Source organism: Bos indicus x Bos taurus, chromosome 1 (assembly GCF_003369695.1).
Source record: "Bos indicus x Bos taurus breed Angus x Brahman F1 hybrid chromosome 1, Bos_hybrid_MaternalHap_v2.0, whole genome shotgun sequence".
Classification (NCBI taxonomy): domain Eukaryota; kingdom Metazoa; phylum Chordata; class Mammalia; order Artiodactyla; family Bovidae; genus Bos; species Bos indicus x Bos taurus.
The window spans coordinates 129254322-129275214 of record NC_040076.1 but is presented as its reverse complement, the minus strand read 5'-3'; the positions used below and the strand labels follow the sequence as shown (position 1 = coordinate 129275214).

General features: G+C 47.8%; 1 long non-coding RNA gene across 1 annotated transcript; it reads left to right on the top strand.

The window, feature by feature from the left end:
• The first annotated feature begins 5130 nt into the window (after positions 1 to 5130).
• LOC113899180 lies at positions 5131 to 20636 on the top strand. The gene is made up of 3 exons (XR_003512856.1): positions 5131 to 5292; positions 5572 to 5638; positions 20597 to 20636. It is a non-coding gene; the product is annotated as an uncharacterized LOC113899180 (long non-coding RNA).
• The last annotated feature ends 257 nt before the right edge of the window (positions 20637 to 20893 follow it).

The following is a 20893-nucleotide window of genomic DNA, read 5'->3' as shown; positions in this document are numbered from 1 at the left end:
TGTGGATGTTGGGGGAAGAACATCTGTCAGCGGGAACAGCCGATGTAAAGGGGAGATATCAAGAGGAGCAGGTTTGGCTGGAGGGGAGTGGATGAGGGGAGAAGGGTACAAGATAAGGTCAGAGAGGTGAGGGAAGCAGAGAGCAAATCATAGAGGGTCTGTGGATCATAAAGAGGACTCTGCATTTTCCTGAGCAAAACTGGAAGCTATTCAGTTCAGTCAGTTCAGTCGCTCAGTCGTATCCAACTCTTTGCAACCCCATGAATCACAGCACGCCAGGCCTCCCTGTCCATCACCAACTCCCGGAGTTCACTCAAACTCATGTCCTTCGAGTCGGTGATGCCATCCAGCCATCTCATCCTCTGTCGTCCCCTTCTTCTCCTGCCCCCTATCCCTCCCAGCATCAGAGTCTTTTCCAGTGAGTCAACTCTTTGCATGAGGTGGCCAAAGTATTGGAGTTTCAGCCTCAGTGTCAGTCCTTCCAATGAACATCCAGGACTTATCTCCTTTAGGATGGACTGGTTGGATCTCCTTGCAGTCCAAGGGACTCTCAATAGTCTTCTCCAACACCACAGTTCAAAAGCATCAATTCTTCAGCTCTCAGCTTTCTTCACAGTCCAACTCTTACATCCATACATGACCACTGGAAAAACCATAGCCTTGACTAGATGGACCTTTGTTGGCAAAGTAATGTCTCTGCTTTTTAATATGCTATCTAGGTATTAGAGGGCAACTTATGTTTCCACTCTGGTTTTCATGTTCAGAATAGATCGAGGGGCTGAGGGCAAAAGCAAAAGAAACAGTGAGGAGACAACTCAGGCAAGAGGAGATGGTGGCCTGAGCCAGGGGGTGACAAGTGGTGAAAATCTGGATGATAGGATCTGATCATAGACCGAATGTGGTGATTGGGGGGAGGGGAGAGAAAGAAAGAGAGAGGGACAGAGGGAGAATAAAAAGGAGAGGGAAGAGGAGAAGGAGGGGGAAGGAGAATTAGAGAAGAAGAAGAAAGGGGGAGAGTAAGTTAAGGATGCCAAATTTTTCAATTTTTGCAATTGGAAATGTAGAGTTCACATTAACAAGAGAGGCAGAAAGACTGCATCAGGCAACAGTCTGAAGGAAAGACCAAGACATGCTCAATTTGAGCCACCTAACTGGATGTGTCAGGTGGGAAGTCAGAGATGAGTCTGGAGTTGAGGAGAGAGGTCTTAGCTGGAGTCATGAAGGCTCTTAGATGGCTATGCAACCACAGTCCAGACCCTTTCCCTTCCTGGTCCTCCAGCGTCCCATGAGCAAAATAGAGGGGCTGGACTAGATGCTATCTAAACAATGCCTTTCAGTTCTGGTGTTTTCTGATTCTAATTGGAGAGAAATGGAGCCAATCTTCCCAAGGATCAAACCCAAGTCTCTTATGTCTCCTTCATTGGCAGGTGGGTTCTTTACCACTAGCATTACCTGGGAAGCCCATAGGATTCATAATTTCCACTAAATTAAAAATTATGAGCTCCTGATGTTGGGATTGAGAGGACTGTTGGAAATCAGTATTGTGAGGATGAGATGATGTGATCTGTGTTACCCTCAGGAACAACATCCCTCAACCGTGACCAAAGGAGGTTCCATGAGGCAGCTTCTCATAGTGCCCTTTAGTGGAGGTCAAAGCTCAGCCTAGGAAAAGCAACTTCGGGGAGGGATAAACGGGGTAGCGAGAGTCAGACCTTTGGGAAGAGGCTGCCTTTGCTACAAGGAGGTCATCTTGCAAACTCAGGCACACAGAGGGGCCCCACCAGGGACACGGGAGACCCATGAACTAGCAGGGCGGGGGAGGCCCTTTATTGCTTTCACAACTTTACAAAGCCCACAAAGTCCAGACCATCCGCCCTCTCAGGACTGGGCTGACATTCCCTGGGGACAGATACTACTGTGGAAACCCTTGTTCCTGTCCCTCCATTCGGTGCAGGGGCTGGGGAGCCCCCGGACTCTGTCCCCAGCCTGGCCCACTGGTGTACGGCCTCACGGTGTCAGTGTCACTGCTGCCTCTCAGGCACATCTTCTCCGGGAGAACTGCAGCCCTGGGAGCACTTCCCCAGAAAGCTCTTGGCTGGGAGATAGAACTTTGTCCTTCTGAAACATGGAGAGACACAGAACTGGATACACCCTTGTCCAGAGTCCTGCTCCTTAAGTAGATATGGAAGGAAGGGAGGAAGGAAGGAAAAGCCCTTTGGAAGAGATTGCACATTTTGTCATGCTCTCTGGACCCTTCTCTGTGAGTGTGGGCTTCTGACCTCCCAGCTCAGAGAGGGTGCACTGTCTCTGGGAGGGTTGGCCAGTAGCTTGGGAGGTGGGGCTGTCTTCCCATCTGGGAACAAGGCAACTACACCTCTGGGGCTCTGTGTGGTTTGGGGGGAGGATAGGAGAAGGAGGAGTCAGCAGATTTGACTTTGACTCTCACTCCAGCTGAGGAGTTACAGATGGGAGATGCCACTTTGTTTTCTCTTCTATGAAACAAGGGTAACACTACCTACTTCATTATGGGTGCTGTTGGGATTACAGGAGGCGCAGCCCCTGCCTGACACAGCAGAAGGTCAGTACAAGATCATTCTTCTTAGGCAGAAACTTCTGGCTCAGCCATTATAGATTGTGTGAACTAGGGATGGTACTTTACCTCTCTGAACCTCAGTTTCCTAATAGGAATAATAACACATACAGTGCAGGACTGTTGGGAAGACTGAAAGGTGTAGTGTACATAGTCTCTACCATTGTGCCTGGCACATAGTAGGTGCTCAGTAAAAGGTGGTTATAGCTATTCCTATCATCAGGAACTAAACTGTGTTGCATGGCCCATGGCCAGAGGAGCCTGGTAGGCTGTAGTCCATGGGGTTGCTGAGGGTCGGACATGACTGAGCGACTTCACTTTCACTTTTCACTTTCATGCATTGGAGAAGGAAATGGCAACCCACTCCAGTGTTCTTGCCTGGAGAATCCCAGGGACGGGGGAGCCTGGTGCGCTGCCGTCTATGGGGTCACACAGAGTCGGACACAACTGAAGCGACTTAGCAGCAGCAGCAGCAGCATGGGGTGGATGTCCAGAAAAGAGATAGATAACAGAGGGCCAAGGTCATCGCGCTGCACTTCTGGAGGAGGTGGCTGGGAGCTCAGCCAGGTCAGGCTGGGGTTATGTGGGTCTCAAGGAAGGAGCACCCACCCCTGGGGCAGAGCCCAAGAGGAGCCAAGGTGGAAGGCATATAAAAGGTTGAGGGGCTGGTCTGAAAAGGAAGGAAGCACTGGTGAGAAAAGAAAGAACAAAAGCCTAGTCAGCTGTGCAAGCTTAGTAAGGCCAGCAAAGAAGAAAAAGGGGCCACTAGGGTTAGGCTATCCCAGGGACAGGGGAGCCTGGTGGGCTGCCATCTATGGGGTCGCACAGAGTCAGACATGATTGAAGCGACTTAGCAGCAGTAGCAGCAGCACGGTTAGGCATGGAGAAGGAAATGGCAACCCACTCCAATGTTCTTGCCTGAAGAATCCCAGGGATGGAAGAGCCTGGTGGGCTACTGTCTATAGGGTCGCACAGATTCAGCACGGCTGAAGCGACTTAGCAGCAGCAGGGTTAGGCAAGAATTAACTCCATACTACACTTCCCTGATGACTCAGTGGTAAAGAATACACCTGCCAATACAGAAGGTGAGGGTTTGAGCCCTGGGTGGGGAAGATCCCCTGGAGAAGGAAATGGCAACCCACTCCAGTATTCCTACCTGGGAAATCCCATGGATAGAGGAGCCTGCCTTCAACAGCCCACTAGATTCCCAAAGAGTTGGACATGACTTAGCGACTGAACACCACCACCAAAACCCATTCTACAGAAGTCAAACTGAGGTCAGGGAAGATAAGTGGACTAACTTGCTCAAAATGAGTGAAGGTCTTGGCGCTGGAATGAAGGTCTCCTGTGGGCTGATGCTCAGGTCTGTACTTCCCTGGGCACACAAAGATAGGGGGTGGGGTTGGGGTCGGGGAGGGACAGAGCTAGTGAGTGAGGAGTGACGGAACTTATTTCTCCACAGGGAGAAATAAGGAGGGTGTGGAGTTCAACGAAGCCGTTTGGAAATGAACACAGATGAGACAGTCTCTCTTGGGCTGTTATGGAGATTAATGGCCATAGACAAGAGCCCTCACGCATCAGTAAGGGAGAGGATTTCAAAGACCTTTAAAAATCATTGGGAAACATTTCAAAAGGAAAGCGCTCGCAAAGCAACCAGAGGCCCGCCAAACACACTGGCGTATAGCTCACCAGGCGATGCTTGTAATCTAATTGCCTATGAGCAAGAGTTTAAAACAATATTTACGATGTGGAAAAATAGCTCGTGATTTGATTTGTACAGAAGAAACGCGTCTAATGGGTAAATTAGATTTTGATCTCGCTGGCCCAGGTCCTGTGGGTGGAGCCAAGCCCATTGGAGGGGCCGAGGCTCTCCAGCCCTCTACATCCCTTCTAACCCTTCATCCACCCACCTTCCCTCCCCGGCCCCAGCACAGTCCTGCGACAGCTCAGTGTCCTCCTAGGACATGGAAGGCCAGCAGCATCCCCTGTTTATCTTGGGCCTGCCAGTCCTTTAAGCCCCACCTCTTCTTCCAGGAAGCCTTCCCGACTGCTCCAGCCTGCTTTCACTTCAGTTCCAACGATTCTGAAGGTCTGTGACACACGATCAGGCTTCCATTAGATAGAGCTGGCTCTTATTTAGACTTTCATTAGCTTGGCTTTTTATTTATTTATTTATTTTTGCCTCGTGTGCTCTTTCCTAAAGTTTTTTGGATGTTAATTTGCAATCTAGACTTGTTACTTTACTTGCCTTATTTAATGTAGGCACTCTGGTGAGTAATAATTGCTTTTGCCTGACAATGGTCCTTTCTCCTTATGGAAAGAGTAACCTGATTTCCCCTGGGGAAACTGCCCATCCGAGTTTCAGTCCACGTGGGCAGGGCAGACCAGGGTCCTCCCAGCAGCGGGTGGGCACGTGATGCAGATGTGGCCAATCAAGAGAACCACTCCCAACAGCCACAGTGATTTGTTCAGGGGCGGGTCCATGCTGGGCCAATGAGAGGCCTCCTTGGATGGCAGCTACTCTTAGCTATTACGAGAGTTTTAAGTTATCTGGAATTGCTAAAGTGGTAGAATCAAAAGCTGAAGCTCTTGGTGGCCATCTGGTCATTCTGTGGAATTAGCTCCCCTGAAAGTGAAGCCAATACCATAGGAAATGGAGAGAGGAACGTAGAAGATCCGCAGTCAAGCACCCGAATCCAGCGGTGGGTGACTCACACACACTTTAGTCCAGAACCTACCTCCTTTCATTTGTTTTGCCAGTTTGAGTCTCGGTCTTTTACAGAAACCTATCATTCTAACTTGCACAGTAGGCACAGGACTGATGTCTAGGCACTTCTAGACGAGTAAGCACTTTCGGAACTGAATGAAATTTGTAGACTATCAAAACCAAAACCGAAAGAATATTTCTGGACATAGTTCTGTGACTGAAGCCAGTTTTTCTGGCTTTTCCCCAACGGCCTGCTCTGTGTTGGCTCTTCTAGGTGGTGGGGACACACAGAAGAATCGGAGCAGACCTAGCCCCGGGGAGCTCACAATCTTGGAGGGAAGGTAAGAGAAGCTGTGCCAAACTGCCCTCTGGGGTTGAGAGGAAGAAATACCATGTGCCGTGGAGAATCACTACAACCACAGGGCTCCAGAAGCCTCTGGTGCAGGAGCGGGCGAGAGATAAAAGACTGGGCAGGACTTCGTGGAGGCAGTGAGAAGGGCCACTAGGGGAGGGTGACGGGATGAATGGTGAACTTGGTGGCAGTGCCAATCGGAATAAGGAGCATTGAGGCCCTTTGCCCCAGAACTCTGGGAAAGAGGGTCCAGAGCTGCTCTTCAGCACCTGACAGAGGTCTGGCTCTCTCGTCCTGTCCACTCTGTAGCAGGTCTCTCAGCTGGGAGATCAGGTGGACTCAGGCAGTGGTTGTCTGGGGACACCTGTGGGCGTTTGGGAGCCAGCTGAGGGTGATGGAGCTTTCCCACCACACAGTGAGGGAGGGCACACAGGTGCCAATGCTTGTCTTCATGAGACAGTCGTGTTCACCCTGGCATTTATTATCCGAGTCCTTTGTGGCATCAAAACCAATTTTGAGACATTTCTTTGGTATTTCTGTGCTGGGGGCTTTACACTCAACCTCTGTGTCTTCACTTAACAGTGAATCACCCACCTTGGCTCTCATTTTTCTAATGGTGCTTAGAAAGGCTTAAAGCCCTACAACAAGTGCAGGTCTGTCTCACCTAGGTGAGAGAGTCTGCTTGGCACCTGTGGTGATGGCTTACTGGACAATGAATAGGGCTCAACTCACCTGGTTCAGTCTTCCAGTGCCTACTGTTTACAGAGCCTGCCTCCCTCTTCACTCAGCTGCCAGAGATGGTAAAGAAGCAGGTTGTGGCTGGAAAAACAGACACGTCACCATCATTTGATAGAGTGTGGGATGCATGTGATGATATGTGCATGCATCCATCCGCGAAAGGCACAGAGACATGTGCAAAGAACAGTAGGATTAATTCTGTCTTGGTGATCAGGAGAAGCAGAGGTGCTGGCAGCCCTGCAGGACAGGGGAGACTGGAAATAACGGTGTCCTTCAAACAGGAAACTTGTTGCACAGCAGAGGTCGCGTTAAGGTGGCTCCTGAATGCTCTCTGTATGAGGTAGATTCCATCACCCCATTATACAGAGAAGGCAGTTGAGGCTCAGTATGCCTGAGCAACTTGTCAAGGCACAGCAGGGCTAGGATTCAACCCCAGGCTGGGTAATGCAACGTTTGAGCTGCTTTCGTTAAGCCTCACATCCGTTCGGATATCTTTGGCTATTGAAACTCCTGTTTTCTTGTCATCTTCTAATCCTCAGTAGATGCCAAGTGTCATGGTGCTGGGAGCAGAAGCAGAGACACTCTCCTGCACCCCACCCCCACTTCACAGATCTAAGGAGGCAGACTGGGGAGAGAGCCGGGCTCCTGCCTCTTGGGTCTGGCTCTCCACACTGTCCCACTCCTCTGATTGTGGGGATGGATGTCAGACTTCAAAGGCTGCAGCGCACTGTCTCTCCAATCTCCAGCCCATGAGAAAGCGCCTAAGCCCAGAACAAAGGCCTTTCCAGACCCACGTCACCTGCTCAGCACTTAGCACGGGGCTTAATTAAAGGAAACAGAGCTTCTTAGAGTGAGAGCGAGGAGTGAAGGAGAAAGTCGATCACACTAAAGACACCGCCATTAATAAAGCCAGACTCGCCACTAATATCCCACTTGAATTCAAAACAGGACAAATAATTGGAAATCTGAGCAGGGTGAGTGGTAGGGCCAGTGGTATGGATGACAGAGGTCTGGCAGCTGTGGGAGACCTGTATGGGGACAAAGTTTCTGGAGGGAGTAATTCTGTCTCGAGGCCCAGTGTCGTCTTGGCCGATAGCCATAGGCTGACACCTGGGTCACAGCAGTATCTCACACTGAATAGCACTTGAAATGTGCCAAGCACTGTTCTCAGTTCTTTACAAATGTTAATTAATTTAATCCTTAAAAATATTCCGTCTGTACGTGTTTATATCTATCTGCCTTCCTATCTATCTTTCTATCTTGTTAGTTGATGTGCTTAGTTGCTCATGTCTGACTCTTTGCAACCCCATGGACTATAGCCCACCAGGCTCCTCTGTCCATTGGGATTCTCCAGGCAAGAATACTGGAGTGGGTTACCATGCCCTTCTCCAGGGGATCTTCCCAACCCAGGGTTCGAGCCCAGGTCTCACACATGGCAGGTGGATTCTATCTTAGATACTGTTATTGACTCTATTTTACAGATGAGGAGACTGAAGCACAGGGGTTAAGTAAGTTGACCAGGCTGAGCTGGGAGTTTGGGCTTGTGTGCCATGACCTCACCTGGAAGTCATAGCCATGTGAGCTGGCCTCTCCTTCCTGGCTTGCTGGATAACTGCTGTTCATTCAGCCAGCAAACATTTGTCAGGTATACTCCTTGCTTAATGATAATAGTAATAACCATTGTGTATGGCTTCTTTTGGAGAAGGCAATGACACCCCACTCTAGTACTCTTGCCTGGAAAATCCCGTGGGTGGAGGAGCCTGGTAGGCTGCAGTCCATGGGGTGGCGAAGAGTCGAACACGACTGAGCAACTGCACTTTCACTTTTCACTTTCATGCATTGGAGAAGGAAATGGCAACCCACTCCAGTGTTCTTGCCTGGAGAATCCCAGGGACGGAGGAGCCTGGTTGGCTGCCGTCTATGGGCTCGCACAGAGTTGGACACGACTGAAGAGACTTAGCAGCAGCAGCATGGGTCCTTTATGCCAGCTATTAAGCACTTTATGTGCATTATCTCCCTTCACCCCCCTGATAACCCATGAGGTGTGTGCTTCTATTGTCTCCATGTTACAGGGAGGGACACTGAACCTCAGAGAGGCTAGGTGACTTCCCCTTGGTCCTATGGCTAGTTAGTAGTGGAGACAGGATTCAAACCTACATCTTTTGGCTCAAAACACAGTCCCTTAACCACTGATATTTTTAAAAAATGTTTTTAATTTTAATTTTGGCTATGTCAGGTCTTAGTTGTGGCACACGGGATCTTTGTCGCAGCATGTGAGATCTTTTTGTTGCAGTCTGTGGGCTTAGTTACCCCACGGCATGTGGGAGCTTAGTTCTCTGACCAGGAATGGAACCCATGTCCCCTGCATTGGAAGATTGATTCTTAACCACTGAACCACCAGAGAAGCCCCTCTGCTGCTAGTATTGAGTGCTTATTCTCAAAGGGTCCTCGGAAGCTGTACTCACAGGTAGTCATAGCTCAGGCTGATAGATGCTGCACACACCTAGATGTGAGCATCCCTAGAGATGGGCAGGAACCAGATATGGCCCACTGAGTACCATTCATTTATGTCTTCAGGCTACAAACCCAGGACACTTCCCTATTCCTACCTAACCCCTTTTCTTCCTTGTCTTTATCCTGTGTGCTCTCCTGCTTATTCATGTGTGTGTGGTTGTGTGTATGTGTGTGTGTGTGCGCGTGCGTGCATGCGCTCAGCCACGTCTGACTCTTTGTGACCCCATGGCCTGTAGCCCTCCAGGCTCCTCTCTCCATGGAGTTTTCCAGGCAAGAATACTGGAGTGGGTTTCCTTGCCCTCCTCCAGGGGAACTTCCTGACCCAGGGTTTGAACCCATGTCTCTTGCATCTGTTGCATTATCAGGCAGATTTTTTACCACTGTACCACTTGGGAAGCCCGTCTCCTTCCCACCTATTCATCCCACAGCCCTAAAGCTGTGGGTGACCACCCTGGGAATTGTGGGCATTCTGGACCCTGTGGTGAGGTTGGGAATGCTTTCTACATAGAGATCTGGCTCCATGCTGGCAGGAAACAGAATTCATATCTGTTTAAGAGGCAACTTAGTAAAATGGAAAGGGCATGGACATTGGAGTCAGACAGGCCTCAGTGTGACTTCTGACTTCTGAGCCTCAGTTTCCCTAACTGTGAAATGGGCCTGCAGGTCCAGAGGAAGGATGGAAAAGACTGGCTGTATGGAGGCCCGGTAAAACCTGAGGCCTCTCTCTGTGGAGAGGGATGGAGAGTAGGGAGAGGGTCAAAGCCTGTGAACTGTGGAGACCACAGGGAGGGGAGCACGGCCTCCTTTCCTTAGCCCATCATATTGGAACGAGGGGCTCCTTAGAACTGGAGGTGAGCATATTTAGGGAAAATGAGAGGAGATATGGGCACAGAGGTGGAAACTTAGGGCCTCACTGCTCTGACAGTGCTGAAGGCCGGAAATGGCACCTAATCCAGGAGACACAGGTCACCTCACGCATAGGGCCATGGCATTGTTATGATGGGTCAGGGCATGGTTCAATTTTAGATCATTGTCATGCAGGAATCCAAGGCCAGAAGCTTAAAGAGTCTCCTTCCCCTGTGATCCTGTCTCCTTGATCTTATTGGCCCTAGAGAAAAAGCTCACACTTCTGATCTGAAGTGTTCTCATTTCACCCACATGGTAATGCTGATGGGGCTGCCTTGGGGTGTTCTGTGGGTGAGGGACAGAGAAGATGAGAGAGTGAAGGGGCTACAGTGCGGTGAGTAGTCTGCACAAACAGAAGGCTCTGAGATCTCTCCTGATATTAAATCTAATGACTCTGACCTCTGAATAGTCCAGCTATGATGGCCAGTGACAGAGAGTTTGTGCCAAGGACCAGAACTGGATATATACTTTACCTATAAATAGAAGTAGATTCAGTGGAGTGCTGGGAAATGTTTAACAGCAACTTTCTGGGGATGGGGAGATGCTCTAATTTGTAGCATTTGGCCATTTCTCTGGTGTAAATGAGCTTCCCTGGTAGTTCAGCTGGTAAAGAATCTGCCTGCAATGCGGGAGACCCCAACTCTATTCCTGGGTCGGGAAGATCCCCTGGAGAAGGAATAGGCTAACCACTCTAGTATTCTTGGGCTTCTCTGGTGGCTCAGCTGGTAAAGAATCCACCAGCAATGCAGGAGACCTGGATTCGATCCCTGGGTTGGGAAGATCCCCTGGAGAAGGGAATGGCTACCCACTCCAGTATTCTGGCCTGGAGAATTCCATGGACTGTATAGTCAATGGGGTTGCAAAGAGTCAGACAGGACTGAGTGACTTTCTCTTTCACGAATATAAATACTCCCACCAAGGCTGATCACAAGCTACCACCCCGACATCACTCAATGTTAAGCTGGGTGCTAGTAGCTACTTCTCAGGAGCCCATACACACTGGCTGCAGCACACTTGTGGGCAGATTCACCAGAAGGCAGAGGAGGTTCAAGCTCCAGGTTGTCTCACTTGTGGGGATCCCATACAGTGTGTTTTCATTTTGATATGTGTTTGTACAGTTTCCAGAAGTTAGATATAATAACGGCCTTGGTTAAGATTCCTCCCTCATCACTCTGGCTTGTATCCGATGGCTTGGAGTAGCCCATGAACATACTGTAATTACTTTGTTCATTTTAAATATAAATTCATTTTTGTACCTAATTTTGATTTGTAATTTTATTTCCCTTTTCTAAAGAGGGCCTTGAAACTTATATATCCTTCCAGCCTCAAAGCATGGATCCTCTCTGGGACTTAATTAGATTGCAACTCATCCTTCAGAAAATGTTTGTGATTATTGTTCTGTACCTTAGAGTCACACTGGTGTATGCAAATTTATCATTGATTAATTTGGTCTAGATTAGCTTACTAGAATGCCACTTGCATTATGTCAGAGTTCTACTCGAAACCCTCATGGGTCCCCGCTTGATCCTTTAAACTGGATTTTAAGATTCTCTATAGATTGGCCCTCTCATCTCCTTTCTGAAAATATCTCCTTTACTTCTAGTGTATCTCCTCAATAAAACTTTTTCCCTTGTGACTTTTTAGATTATTTTCTCTGCCTAGATCACCTTTTTTGTCCCCTCACTTTTGGATTTTACCAAATCCTTTTTCTGTGTCTGTTGAATAGTCGTGTGTGTGTGTGTGTGTGTGTGTGTGTGTGTGTGTTTTAAATTTGGTCCTCTCTCCAAGCCAGGCTTCAGCAATATGTGAGCCATGAACTTCCAGATGTTCAGCTGGTTTTAGAATAGGCAGAGGAACCACAGATCAAATTGCCAACATCTGCTGGATCATGGAAAAGCAAGAGAGTTCCAAAAAAACATCTATTTCTGCTTTATTGACTATGCCAAAGCCTTTGACTGTGTGGATCACAATAAACTGTGAAAATTCTGAAAGAGAAGGGAATACCAGAACACTTGACCTGCCTCTTGAGAAACCTATATGCAGGTCAGGAAACAACAGTTAGAACTGTATATGGAACTTATTTATTTGGAACAGACTGGTTCCAAATAGGAAAAGGAGTACATCAAGGCTGTATATTGTCACCCTGCTTATTTAACTTATATGCAGAGTACATCATGAGAAACGCTGGACTGGAAGAAGCACAAGCTGGAATCAAGATTGCCAGGGGAAATATCAGTAACCTCAGATATGCAGATGACACCACCTTTATGGCAGAAAGTGAAGAGGAACTAAAAAACCTCTTGATGAAAGTGAAAGAAGAGAGTGAAAAAGTTGGCTTAAAGCTCAACATTCAGAAAACTGAGATCATGGCATCTGGTCCCATTACTTCATGGCAAATAGATGGGGAAACAGTGGAAGCAGTGGCTGACTTTATTTTTCTGGGCTCCAAAATCACTGCAGATGGTGATTGCAGCCATGAAATTAAAAGACGCTTACTCCTTGGAAGGAAAGTTATGACCCACCTAGACAGCATATTAAAACGCAGAGATATTACTTCGCCAACAAAGGTCCGTCTAGTCAAGGCTATGGTTTTTCCATTAGTCATGTATGGATGTGAGTGTTGGACTGTGAAGAAGGCTGAGTGCTGAAGAATTGATGCTTTTGGACTGTGGTGTTGGAGAAGACTCTTGAGAGTCCCTTGGACTGCAAGGAGATCCAACCACTCCATCCTAAAGGAGATCAGTCCTGAGTGTTCATTGGTAGGACTAATGTTGAAGCTGAAACTCCAATACTTTGGCCATCTGATGCGAAGAGCTGACTCATTAGCAAAGACCCTGATGCTGGGAAAGATTGAGGGCAGGAGGAGAAGGGGACGACAGAGGATGAGACGGTTGGATGGCATCACCAACTCAATGGACATGGGTTTGGATGGACTCCAGGAGTTGGTGATGGACAGGGAGGCCTGGAGTTCTGTGGTTCATGGGGTCGCAGCGAGTGGGACACGACTGAGCAACTGAACTGAACCATATTAATATGGTGTGTTACATTCATTGATTTTGACATATTTAACTTCGTTTTCCTGGAATAAATTCTGCTTGATTGTCATGTATAATTCTTTTTATTTGTTGCTAGATTCAGTTTGCTAGTGTTCTGTTGAGAGATTTTGGATCTGTATTCATAAGAGATAGTGATTTATAGTTTTCTTGTGAAAACTTGGTTTTGGTATTGAGGAAATTCTGCTGCTGCTGCTGCTAAGTTGCTTCAGTCATGTCCAACTCTGTGCGACCCCATAGACTGAAGCCCACCAGGCTCCCCTGTCCCTGGGATTCTCCAGGCAAGAACACTGGAGTGGGAATGCATTTCATGCATTTCCAAGGCATGAAAGTGAAAAGTGAAAGTGAAGTTGCTCAGTCGTGTTTGACTCTTAGTGACCGCGTGGACTGCAGCCTACCAGGCTCCTCTGCCCCTGGGATTTTCCAGGCAAGAGTACTGGAGTGGGGTGCCACTGCCTTCTCCGGAGGAAATTCTAGTCTCACATAATTGGAAAATGTTTCTGCCTCTTCTATTTTTGGAAGATTTTGTGAAGGATTGATATTAATTATTCTTTCAGTAATTGGTAGAATGCACCAGCGAAGCCATCTGCAGCTGGATGTTTCTTTGTGAGAAGTTTTAAAATGATTAACTCTCTTTTTTTGTTATAGTCTATTCAGAAGGCAGTGGCACCCCACTCCAGTACTCTTGCCTGGAAAATCCCATGGGCGGAGGAGCCTGGTAGGCTGCAGTCCATGGGGTCGCTAAGAGTCGGACATGACTGAGAGACTTCACTTTCACTTTTCACTTTCATGCATTGGAGAAGGAAATGGCAACCCACTCCAGTGTTCTTGCCTTGAGAATCCCAGGGATGGGGGAGCCTGGTTGGCTGCCGTCTATGGGGTCGCACAGAGTCAGACATGACTGAAGTGACTTAGCAGCATTCAGATTTCTATTTCTTCTTGGGTCAGTTTGGATAGTTGTCTTTCTAGGAATTTGTTTCAATAAAATTATCTAATTTGTTGGCATATGGTCATTTGTAGTATTTACTTAGAGTCCTTTTTATTTCTGTAAGGTAACCTGTTAGTGATGTCTCCTCTTTCATTTCTGATTTTAGTTATTTGAGCTTTCTCCCTTTTTTTCTTGGCCTGGCTAGCTAAAAGTTTGCCAATTTTGTTGATCTTTTCAAAGATTAACTTTTGGATTGTTGATTTTTTTCTATTGTTTTTCTAATCTCTGTCTTCACTGTCTTTAGTTCCGTCTGCTTGCTTTGGGTTTAGTTTGCTTTTCTTTTTCCAGGAAAAAGTACTGGAAAATACCCTCAAAACTATGTAATATAATATGTTTTAGAAGATTGATTTAAGTCCCAAAGTTGAAAAAAATACATTACAAGGTAAGATGGGAGTCACACCTGTGCAGATTACTGAAAGGTAGCAGAAATGGTCCCGTGAACACTCACCTTCATTATCTGCCTCCAGCCTATGTAAAAGAGCATCTAGATCTGAAAGGAACTCAGGAGTTTTTGTGTCCTGTCTACTACTCCATGGGGGCAGTGGGAGTGCCCTCCCTAAACAGGTTAATAGGGCTTCAGAAGTACTTACAGAAGTTAGGAATGAGCTGTCGGAGCGAAAGTCCAACACCAGGCCCTGGCGAAATATTTGCCAAGCTTCAGAAACCCATAGGCTATTTTGCTTCATGAAGCAAAGGGAAGGCAGCGAGATTGATTATGGCATACATCCCCTGGAGTTGGGGGATGATTTTGAACATGGAGACTGCTGCCTTTTTCCCAAGGACTTGAAGGTTAGCTGGAGGGGCCCATGGAGGTGGGGGGAGGGGCAGTGGCAGTATAGCAGCCTCACATGAGAGTTTCCTGTGGGCCATGTGAATGCAGAGGGAGGTACCAGGACTCAAACTTTCTTGACAGGACCTGCCTTCTGGGACAAGGGAAGCTGAGCAGTATGTGACTATGAGGAGAACAGCTTAGGGGGCACTGAGAAAGGGGTTGAAGAGGTCAGGGGGTGCACAGCCATCCTTAGGAAGCTATACTGTGCTGAGAGTGGGTGTCTGTAAGCACCTACAGAAGCATTCCCAGTGGATAGATGGGGTGGTTAATGTTTTGATGTCTGATGTTATAGACTGTGAAACGTTCAGCCAGTAATGTCTTAGAACCACAATCAGAGGCTCCTTCTCTCTGCGTCACCTATGTGGACCCTGTGGCCCATTCAGGCCCTTCAGTATCCAGGTAGGTTATGACATAATTAGTAAGCCCTCTTAAGAACTTTGCGTGACAAAGAACATCATACAGAAGGGGGTTGATTTTGCTGGTTGCTGTGCCCCTCCTCCACTGCTTGGGCATCAAAAACAGGAGATCCTGAGGGCTAGCCTCCCCATTGTATAGACAGGGTGGCCAGGGCCCAGAGAGGGGAAAGGCTTTGCCAAAGACGATATGGGCAGGCTGTGTGGGAGGCTGCCTACCCTTCCAGCTCCTGGAAATGAGGAAGCTATGGCCTTTCCCTGGTCCTTCAACACAGACAGCTCTAATTATAAAAGGATTCAACTTGAGGGGGAAAACAGGGAGAGGATGAAATGTAGACTCTGAATTTCATTTTCATCATCAGACGTTTCTCAGGGAAAATGATATTTCCAGCCTAGACAGGGAAGTGGAAGTGGGCTGTACTCATGTCTGGAAGTTGTGGAAAATGCTTTATTTTAACTCAGTTCCCCCAGCAGTCATTCTCATCTATTCTAAACTGCCAATCAACCTTCCAGCAAAGGAAAACACACACACACCTCTGCACAAATGGCTTTGATTAGGCTTAGCTGTAGGTTTAAGAAAATTTAATCATCTTAACCTGTTTAGTCTTTTTCCCTGATGAAAATCATCAGTCAGATTCCAGCATGAGCCAGTTAGAACTGAGCTGCTGTCAGCACCGTTGTTTATGTTAATACGTTATAGGCATGAAATGGAGGAAAGCAGAGTTATGAGAAAAGGTCCTGAGTGAATTAGGAGCGTAGGAGTCTGTGGCAGGCCCCTGAGGCCCATAGGCAGGCCTCTGGACGGGCTGTTTGTTTACAGGTCTAAGATAGAACCTCCTCTACCTCTTGGAAAGGATATTTCTCTCGGTGGTTGGATCCCGCCTTTGACAGAACTGAAGGTCTAGAACCTATCAATGCCATTTGCTAGCTGTGTGACCCCAGACAAGTTGCTTAACCTCTCTAAATGTGGTTTACTCATCTGAGAAATGGGGCTAACGGGAGTGACTAGCTTACTGGATGGCTTTACCGTTATGTGGGCCTGGTGGTTAGTGAATGCCCAGTTAAATGCTCCCTGACATCAGTGTTAATCCCTTTTCCCTGACACCAGCTAGCTCCTTCATGGTACTCTCACCCCATGCCCCAGACTCTGTGGGCATTGGCCAATGGGGAATACCTGCTAGATGTGAAGTGGTCTTCTTGGACAGATTGAAAAGGCCCTAAATCTGGAGCTTTGACCCACCTGTGTCATGAGGACCTAGGTGACCTTAGGGGAATCACTGCTTCTTTGGATCTTGGTTTCTCAGTCAGTCAAATGAGCCCACTCCTGTCATCAACATCCACCCCCTCTTCCTCCTAGAAAAAAATCCCACTTCCACCCAACTAAAGAGCTGTACTTCTAGGTGTGGCCATGTGACTGTTTTGAAATCCAAAGGAAATGTTACATGGAACTTCTAGAAAGTCTCCTAAAAAGGATGGAGAAGAAAGAAGCAAATGTCTACCAGCATGTGAATAAACAATGGACCATTCATACTGTGGACTACCACTCAGTAATAAAAAGGAACAAACCACTGATATAAACAACAACATGGGTAAACCGCAAAAGCACTATGCTGAGTGAAAGAATTCAGACACAGAAGAGTAAATAGTAAATTACTGCATTTGTATAAAGTTCTAAAACAGGAAATGTCAAAGGGGACACTGACTACAGGAACATGAGAGAACTTTCTAGGGAGGTGAAAGTGAAAGTGTTCATTGCTCAGTTGTGTTTGGCCCCATGGACTGTAACCCACCAAGCTCCTTTGTCTGAGGGAGTTCTCCAGGGAAGAATACTGGAGTGGGTTGCTATTTCCTTCTCCAGGGGATCTTCCTAACCTAGGGATTGAACCCAGATCCCCTATATTGCAGGCATATTCTTTACCATCTGAGCCACCCAGGGAAGCCCTCTAGGGAGATGGGAATGTTGTATGTCTTAATTGCAGTGGTGATTACATGGGTATTTAAATTTGTCAGAATTTACAAAACTATTTAACATATATGCATTTTATTTTAGATAAATTATACCTCAGTAAATTCTTTTTTTTTTTTTTTTAACAACAACAACTTAAAGAGCTGCCTTGTTTACAGATGTGATGGCTGGAGCTCTAGCAGCCATCTTTGGACATGAAGATGATTGCAGAGCAGTGAACTGGAGGGAGCCTGGGTCCCTGCCAACTTTATGAAGTCATTTTAATCAGACCTAGGCTGCCTGATGCTGAGTTTCTTTTGTGTGAGAGAGAAACTTTTATTTAGTGAAAGTCATGTTAACTTTTGCTATTGATCATGTGATCAACATGCAGTTGAACCAAGTCCAGACAGAAAGACAATGCCTGTAGGGTAATAGAAGGGCAAAAAAAGAAAAATGATTAGAACAGTTTTGAGACTGTTATTACTACTCTGATTATTATCTATCCCCTCTTCTTTCTCACCCTGATGTGCTGCTGAGGAGTAAGTGAAGTGGAAACGTGGGACTGGGACAGCTTTCTCTTGGGGCCATCTACCAGACTGAACCCAGGAAGACCCAGCCTCGTGCCTCACCTTCCCACCTCCTCTGCCTACCCCTTTCTAGCTCCTCACCCCACTCACAAGGGGGATATAGACCTGAAACTAGAGAATGGGTCTTGAAGAGCTTTTATATACATGACTTTGGGGTAGAGTTGCCTGACTCACATGGGAATGAGCCTCTTCTTCACAGGGTGGGTTCTCCTCTCTCAAAATGGAGAATTCTGTAGCCCAGAGATGCACAAGGTCTGGTCCAGGCTGCCACTGGCAGGCCAGTCTGATCAGAGGCATGGTCACTTCCATGAGTTGGGGTCAGATTCAGCTCCAGGAGGTGGTGAGAGGTGGAGGAGGTGGGAGGTCCCAAGGTCTTCCAGCAGGCTGGAGGAGAAGGTGGACTGGTCACCTTGAGGCTGGGCCCAGAGCTTGCCTCTCCTTTTCCATGCTACATGCCAATCATGGCATGTCAACAGGTGCCTGAGAGGGGAGCTAGTGGCATCTGTCCACTACAGGCCAGAGTGTAAAAAGAGATGGGCCATGGGTGCCCTGAGATGTATGGCAGCAGAGTGGGAGTGCTGTTCCCTAGACCTCAGCAGAGTGGGCACACTTCTCATCTTAGGCCAGGTGCAGGGGAGGAGGTCCTGGTGTTCCTCCAAACCCACACATGCATGCACTTACATGCACACTTACACACACAGACTCTCACATACTTCCCTTGTGCACACACATGGATATATACACCCAGGCATATACAGTCTGTACACATGCAAGCACACACCACACTGAACATCTCTGAAGCCCTGAAGAGCTTCTCACCCCTTCTTGCACATGAGCCTTCATGTGGATGGTCCCCCCTACCAGCAACCCACTTGCTTCCCCCACTTCAACTGCATAGACGCCTACTGAAGGATTCTGCTGAACGCCACTTTCCCAGCAAGACAGCAGCACACCTGCCTGCCAGAGACCATCCCTGCCCCGTGCAGCTCTGCTCCAAGCCCTCACAATACTCACTGAAATAACAGCCTTTAAGTCTATCTGCTCTGACAAACTGTGACCTTTGTAAGGATAGGGCCTGCCCAACTTGGTCACCCTGTACCCCAGCACCAGGCCTAGTGCTTAATAGGTGCTCAAACAATGTAGATTGAATGGATAAATATCCACGTTCATCCATCCATATCTGCTTCTCCCACATGACTGGGAGCTCCTGGAGAGTGTGGACATGTCTTGAATGACCCTGTGGAGATGCTCAAAAGTGCTTGTTGAAGAAATGAATAAATGATTGCCTATTCCCAATTCTCTCTCTCTCTCTCTCTCTCTCTCTCTGTCACACACACACTCACACTGAAATTCTGAAACAGTCCTCATCACCCAGACTTGTGTAGTAAATTAAAGATGGCTACATCTTCTTTCTTACTGTTCTTTTTTTTATTTTTAAAAATAATTTAGTTATTTTAGTTATTTTACTTTACAATATTGTATTGGTTTTGCCATACATTGACTTGAATCCACCATGGGTGTACATGTGTTCCCCATCCTGAACCCACCTCCCACCTCCCATCCCTCTGGGTCATCCCAGTGCCCCAGCCCCGAGCACCCTGTCTCATGCATCCAACCTGGACTGGCGATTGGTTTCACATATGATAATTTACATGTTTCAATGCCATTCTCCCATATCATTCCTGCCCTCGCCCTCTCCCACAGAGTCCAAAAGACTGTTCAATACATCTGTGTCTCTTTTGCTGTCTCGCATACAGGGTTATCATTTCTTACTGTTCTAATTGAGAGTGGTGTCTAACTGCCTTTCCCTTGAGTCTGGGTTGGCCATTAGTGACTGAGGATTCAGCAGAGATGATGTCCTGGACTTCTGAGGCTAGATCATAGGAAGTCTTGTGGTCTCTGCCTGGACATTTGGGAACATTTATTCTTTGAACCCAGCCACCATGCCATGAGGAAGCCCCAGCCAGTAGGTGGCAGTGACTTTCCAGCCTTGAAGGTTATCTTGGACGTGGATCCTCCAGCCCTTGTTGAGTTGCCCCAGCTGGTGAGCAAATATGAACTTTCCCCACCAAGCTCTACCTATATTGCATATTCATAAGCAAAATTAATGATAATTGCTGTTATAAGCCACTAAGTTTGGGGGTGGTTCATTATGCAGCAATATATAAATAGAGCAGCTTCAGTGCATGTAGAGGAAGTGCTAAAGTCTCTTAAGGGAATGCTGGAAGTCTGCCAAGATTACATCCCTGGATCCCTCCTACTGGGGAAGGAGCAGATTGTCTGGGACCCGCAAATTTGCCTCGTATAGGAAGCCAGGGTGGATGAGAGGGCAGCTCCCCGCAGGGATGGGCAGAGAATACTGGGGGCTCTCATCACTGTGTGGATCAGAGGCCATGTGAGGGCCTCGTACATTCTCCCTGGCTCTCACATTGACACATGTACTTTAAGCAGGACTCAGAAGCTAGAGTTAAAAGCTCTCCATGCTGAGAACACTAGAATCCATTTTTCTTCCTGCATCCATCAGTCACTCTACCTCTCTGATGCCCCCCGGCCCTGCCAGGAGCAAGAGGATGGGAAGCGCTGGTCAGAGCTGGGGGAGGAGAGCAGGCTGTGTACACGGGTTTGTGAAAAGCCACCTGCTGTGAGCTCAGCATTCACCGTGCTGGCAGCTTTGGCAAGATCTGCTGTGCTAATGTGCATCCTTCCATGGCCATGGTGGGTCTGCTGGGTGAGGGGTCTGCATGCCCCTAGGAACCTGTGAGTGTGGCTGCCCATCTCACAGCTGAACATATGCATCCTTGACCTGCCTTGTACAGCCTGGTCTCTAGAGTACAGAGGGGGCTCTCTCAAGGGAGTGGTCTTTATGCCTATGGGCAGGGGGAGGGGAGTGTGTGTGTGGGGAGTCCCTGACTGACAGTATTCTGGAATGGAAATCAGAGTCACTCCTTCACTCAAACTGTGTCCTCTCCAGGTGGGACAAATGGAGAGAGGAACATGGAAGCATATACACTGCTGCTGCTGCTGCTGCTAAGTCACCTCAGTCGTGTCCAACTCTGTGCGACCCCATAGATGGCAGCCCACCAGGCTCCCCGTCCCTGGGATTCTCCAGGCAAGAACACTGGAGTGGGTTGTCATTTCCTTCTCCAATGCATGAAAGTGAAAAGTGAAAGTGAAGTCACTTGGTCATGTCTGACTCTTAGCGACCCCATGGACTGCAGCCTACCAGGGGGATTTTCCAGGCAAGAGTACTGGAGTGGGGTGCCATTGC